The sequence below is a fragment of the Phocoena sinus genome, chromosome 2, assembly GCF_008692025.1.
Source record: "Phocoena sinus isolate mPhoSin1 chromosome 2, mPhoSin1.pri, whole genome shotgun sequence".
Lineage (NCBI taxonomy): Eukaryota > Metazoa > Chordata > Mammalia > Artiodactyla > Phocoenidae > Phocoena > Phocoena sinus.
This window is the reverse complement of record NC_045764.1, coordinates 70,470,032-70,476,202: the sequence shown is the minus strand read 5'-3', so window position 1 is coordinate 70,476,202 and position 6,171 is coordinate 70,470,032.

The following is a 6,171-nucleotide window of genomic DNA, read 5'->3' as shown; positions in this document are numbered from 1 at the left end:
CCCGCCGGAGGTGGGACTGGGTGCTGAGCACCCCGTGCTCCCTCGTCCCTCATCATCCCCACCCCGGCGGCCCCGCGCGAGGGGACGCCCGAAGCGGGACTCCTGGATGGTCGGCTTCACGAAGGAGTCTCCGCCTTGTACTTTGATCTGGGGTTATAGGGTGTCCGGCGCAATTTCACCCCCAAATCCAGCCATCCCAGCGTAGGGCTGTTGGGGGCTCGGTTCTGGGGTTGATGGCCGAGGCGAGCCGGACACCTGGGCTTCGGCCTCGGCTGGGCGCCGTTTGCTGCGTGACCTTGAGGAAATCACTTCCCCTCTCTGGCCTCAGGCTTTCAGCCCAGAGGGTGGGACTTAGGTCTCAAATTCCCCTGGGCGGGGAGACGAGTGTTGGGGATCCAAATGTTTATTAGCCCCTGGAGGCGTGGGGGGAGGGTGTGCACCTCAAATGACCGAGAAGGTTTCATTCGTGCCATCCACCCCCAGCTTCTAGGGTCCTCTCCTCCCTCAGCTTAAAAACACACACACACACACACTACACACACACCCCTTTTCCCCTCCTCCTCTTCAGAGCCCGAGGTTTGGGCGGGGCTGTGGTGACTCCCCTCCGCGGGTCTCAAGGGCGTGGTCCCGTGTTGGGTTTTCCTCAGACTTTTGAAAACCCGCGCCGACTGGGACCGACCCCTGACGCCACCTTGTAAAAGCCCGCGCCCACGTCCGGTCGTGCCTAAAGCGCAGCAACTCTGAGTCCCGCGGAGCTGCTCGAGGACTGGGCTCCTCCCCAGCGCCCCGGTCCGCGCCCTCGAGCTCTGGGGCATGCTGGCCAGAGGCTCTGTCGGGACTGGGAAAGACACTGCCGAGAGGTGAGGGGAGTCCTGCGGAACCCCGCCCAGAACCTGGCGTCTCTGGGTGTGATCTGTCACCTTGCGCCTGGTTCCTGTTCTGACTTTCCCTGCTAAACCTGGTAGTGGTACCTGGATTTTAAGGTTGGAAGCGACGCACAGCGTCGGTGGAGTGAGGTAAGCGAGGTTTGCAGTCATGAACCAGTTAGGACCCCAGACCTTGGACAAGTGACTCAACCCTTCAGAGCCCCAGTGTGCCTACCTCTAAATGGAGCCGGCACTACCCTACAGGAGTATGGAGTATGGAAGTATACACTGTTCCTGTGACTAAGTCTCCCCAATTATAATCTTTCCTAACCTGCCATTTCACAGATGAGTAAATTGAGGTCTATAGGTAAGCAGTATCTTTTCCAATGACGTTCATCTAGTAAATAATTGTTGAGCAACCACTGTGTGCTGTGGCAAGGCCAGGAACACCCTGGCTTCCCACTACCTCCACTGCCAACACTCTGTTCAGGCCCTAATATGAGGGAAACTGCTTCCTATAGGAATCGGGCATTGCCATGAATGATGGTGCTTCACTTTACTCAGAGCTTTCTAGGTACTTCTCGCCTCTGGCACCTCCAGATAGAGCCAACCTGTGAACCCCCAGATATCCTGACCATCCTGCACAGGCCTCTGTCCAGTCTGGCTCTTTTCCACACCCCTTCTCCCTGCCCCTAGTATAGATATTCCCATTAGGTGTGTCTCCAACTTTGGCGGAGCAATGTTCTTCCTCCTTTACCTCCTCTTCCTGACCCTCCCCCCCCATCAATCCAAATACTCCCTTCCCTCAAGATTCATCCTACTCAGTCCTACTTGTTCCAGGAAGAGTAGCCTGGCCCATTTTCAAAACTCCGGTATCCTCTAGAAGTTAGTTTGAATTTTTCAAAGAGGAAGGATTTTTCATCTTGTCCTTCAGGTCTACATTTTATAGATGAGGAAGCTGAGGCCCAAAGATGTGACAAATAGGGACTTCCCTGCTGGTCCAGCGGCTGAGACTCCACACTCCCAGTGCAGGTGGCCTGCGTTTGATCCCTGGTCAGGGAACTAGATCCCACATGCTGCAACTAAGAGTTCATACGCCGCAACTTAAAAAAAAAAAAAAGATCCCGCATGTCGCAATGAGACCTCGTGCAGATAAATAAATAAATAAATAAATAAATAAATAAATAAAGTGCTTTAAAAAAAAATGTGGTGACAAATAATGCAGGGTCCACAGTTGACTCCCATCACCGTATTTTTCCGTACATGAAGCTGATATTTATTGCTATTCTGATGATATAGCAATTCACACTTATTGTTGAATATTTGGAAGATTATAAAATAGTTTAGAAAATAATCTACCATGTAGAGAAAAGGTTATTAATATTTCCTCCTAGTCTTTTTGTCTGTGCATATTTTAAAAAACAAAACTGCCAAACAGTTTAAATCGTCCTTTTTTTTTCTTAAATCTATCATGAACACTTCTTTTTAAGTTCTCGAGTCATAAATTTTAATGATTGCCTAACCCCCATTAGATGTGCCGTAATTCAACTTACCTCTTATTGTTAGGCATTTGCATTATTTTTTCTTTTTTGCCTTCATAAGAAACACCTTATATAAGGATGCTTAATGCCTCGGACAGCTTCCTGTATGTGACCAGCCCTAAACACTTTGAAGGCAGCAACTGTCTCATTCCTTCCTGTACTTTTTTTTTTCCTTTTCTTCTTCCTGGCTGCACCACGTGGCTTGTGGAATCTTAGTTCCCCAACCAGGGATTGAACCCGTGCCCTCGGCAGTGAAAGCGCAGAATCCTAACCACTGGACCACCAGTGAAAGTGCAGAATCCTAACCACTGGACTGCCCGACTGTGACCTAGTAACCTAGCCTCTAGCAGCCTCTTCAGTGTCACCCCCTACCCCCAGAGCCAGGCTCCATATCACCTCTGAGCTTCTGACATATCTGTTCCCTTTGCCGAGAACCGCCCCCTTCCCAGACACCCACTCCCTTTCCAGAATGCTCTCAGAGTGCCTTCTCTATGTTCTCTTGAGCCTGGAAATACCTTGTCTTGGAGTCTCAGCTACCAGATAGGAAAATCTCTGACTCTGTGACATGTCCACAAACCCTGTTAGTGAATACAGCCTCACCCCTCAATCTCTGTAGCCCCCTAGCCTCCAGCAAAGAGCTTGATGATTTGCAGGTGTTCAGTGAACCATTCCTGGGGCCTCTGGGTTATCTGGTGCCTGTGGCCCTTTCTCTTTGATTTCCTGTACATATTGATAAATTATCCTTTGGTGTTTCATTCTTGGGGTAAGGAAAAGAGTCAGATGGCTTCACTCCTAAGAAATGCTACCCTGGGACTCAACATCCTGAGGGTATGCCTGGCTACTTCAGGACAGGCCCCCCATTCTAACCCGGGTCCCCCACCATCAGGAAAGTCTGGGCAACAAAAAGGCAGGTAGATAGGGTGACCTTGAGGCCCAAAGGCTGGTGTGTATCTGAGTTGTATTTTCTTGGCACATAAGGTTTAAGCTGCTCTTGAGTGCAAGAGGTTTAAGGAAGGGAAGGGGGCAGGATGCTGGCATTTATAAAGTACCTACTCCTTCCTGCCCCAGACAGGTAATATGCCTTCTCCTGTAATCCATTGTTCTTGCTATCCCTAGTTATAGATTAGAAAACAGGCTCAGAAGAACTAGGGGAACTCGCTACTGGTGGATGGCATGGATGGTGGGGAAAGCATGGAACAGCCCTGTTGTGAGATTATCAGTTCATCTCTAAAATGGGAATACTGGCACACAACTTCAGGGGTGTGTTATATAAGAGTTAATGGTAAGCTCTTGATGGTTGTGATTATTGCCTGTGGTCCTACTTCTAGTTTGTAGGTCAAGGTCAGAGTGGTTGCAGATCAAGATCAGAGACTAGGTCATTTCAGTCCAGAGTTCCTGAGCTCTCTCCTCGCCTCTTGCCTTCCTTACTCTGGGCCGCGTAGTTACCAAATTCGCAGGTTCAAATCCAAGGCAAACAGTGTTTCTAAAATAGCTGCACCAGAATATCTGGGTTTGAGTCCAGGTGACCCTGGCAACCTGTATGACGATGGGCAGGTAGTTTAATCTCTCTAAGGCTTTGTTTTCTCATAGTAAAACTAGAGATGCCTTTCAGGCTTTCACAAGTTACCTAGGATTTTGCAAGTGTTGAGTGAGATCCTGGCACTCAGAGTTCTCGGCTGGCCTCGAAGCTCTAGGGCAACTGGAGGGGTGATTATAAAATCAGCAAAGGAATAGAACCAAGAACTTCACTTCAATTCCAATCTTCCCAAGAGGCAGTGTCTCCCCCTCGATGCCCCCTCCCCAAAGATGTTATTTCTTCTGTCCCCACGTGGCTGAAAACTAGGGGAGGACCCTCAGGTCAGGGATGGTGTCTTTTTTCATCTTTGAATCTTCTTGTGCCTGGCCCACGTCCTGGTAGAGGGGGTTCAGTAAATAATAGTGAATGAATGAAAGGCTTGGGTTTCCATGGAAAGAGCTCTGAGAGAAGTATTTTTATACTAACATGTCAATGATTGCATTTCCCCTCTCCCTACATGGGAGAGAGCATAGGATACCAGGAACCTGAAAGGGGAAGCAGAAGATTGTTTCTGACAATGGTCAGAACCCATGAGGGGTGTCTGGGCAGGCCAGAGGTTTCTGGTCTGGACTCTAGGCTCCCAACTTACACCTCCCTCTCAGCAGCCAAAGACCCTGCCCCACTGCCAGTTCCTACCCAACCACTGGGCCAGTGGCCTCTGCAGATGGGAAAACGGAAGTTCAGCAGCTGAAATCAACTCACCTGAGGTCACACACAAGGTACTGAGTTCATTTCATACTTTCTATGGAATTTTACAAGCAAGTGGCTTGGAAATTTTCTTTCTAATTAAAAACAAAACTAATCAAAGATCTTTTCATATGGAGTCCTCAAATGATCTTTTACTCCCCAGAAAGTCTATGTGTTTAGAAAAAGAAGAAAAAAAGAGTTTTAAGTTCTGGCAACGATTAAATGGCACTTGCTAAACTTTTACTGGTTTTGAGTCCTTCCTAGGGAGCCAAAGGTCATTGAGAATGGCTCTCTGGCCTGATTCCCTGCCTGAGTTGCTGGTCTCCCAGAGCCTGGGAGAGGGCTCTCCAGGCCAGACAAACTTCAGAATTGTCTGGCATGGCAGGGAAGTTGGTCCCACAGGGCAGAGTTTCCGAGAAAGACCAAGGGGCTGAAAGCAGGAATGGTTGCACTTGACCGGGGTCCAGTGGGGCAAGTGACAGTCTTTTGGGGGTGGAGCAGGGTGAGGAGGGAAGATGGCTCTACCCTCACCACTGAAGGTGGCAGTGAGGCTCCTGTGGCCTCCATCTTAACAGTCTTCTTTGCCTTCCATACAGCTTATTGTTCAAAAGAGGAGGGGTGCAGGTGCAGTCACTCTAAGGCCTTAGGGATTTAAGGAGGCAGCTGGGGGGGAAAGGGCGACGCCTAACCCGAAGGAGTGCTTCCCCCAAGGTGTGCTTCCCCCAAGGTGAGCGTTAGGGCACGCAGATCACAGAATCTGTGTTAGAAGGGGCCCTAGATCCAAGCCAGTGGACCTCACACTTGGCTACAGACCAGAATTATCTTTTGAAAAAGACAGATTCCTGGGGCCCATCTGAAAACAACTACATCCATATCTCTGAAGGCAGACCTTGGGAATCTCCTTGTACCCCAGCAGCTAGAACCCCAGTACCAGAATCCAACCCCCTGCATCAAACACTTGAATCTCCACCAAAAGCTAATCCAGCCTCTCCCCGAATCTGGGGAGAGGCAACTCCACCCCACCCCCAAACTGCTCATTCTACTGCTATAGCTAGCTATAGCTCTACTTACAGCAGTATCATTATCAGATAATGACTAGTGATAATTAACATTTGTCCAATACTTGGCCATTGACCTCTTAGCACAGAGGCTAAGCTGCCATATTCTAGACTGAGACAGGCCTGGATTCAAACCTTGCTGCACTTTATTTTTGTGACTTTGGGTAAAGTGACTAAGGACTCTGAGCTTCAGTTTCCTCATCTGTGAAATGGCGATAGCTTGTGTGGAATCACACAACAGTGCTTAACACAGTGCTTGGCATTGTGTCCGGTCACTTAAAAGTTTAAGTTGTTCTTCCGTTTAAACCCAAATCTGTCTCCCTGTGCCTCCACCCAACTCCTCCCTGCACTTGGCCCTGGGTTCCATAGCTCCATAGAGCAAGCAGTGCTTCCTGCCCTAGGGCACTCCTTACAGACAGCAGGCCCCTTTCCCAGCATCTGAT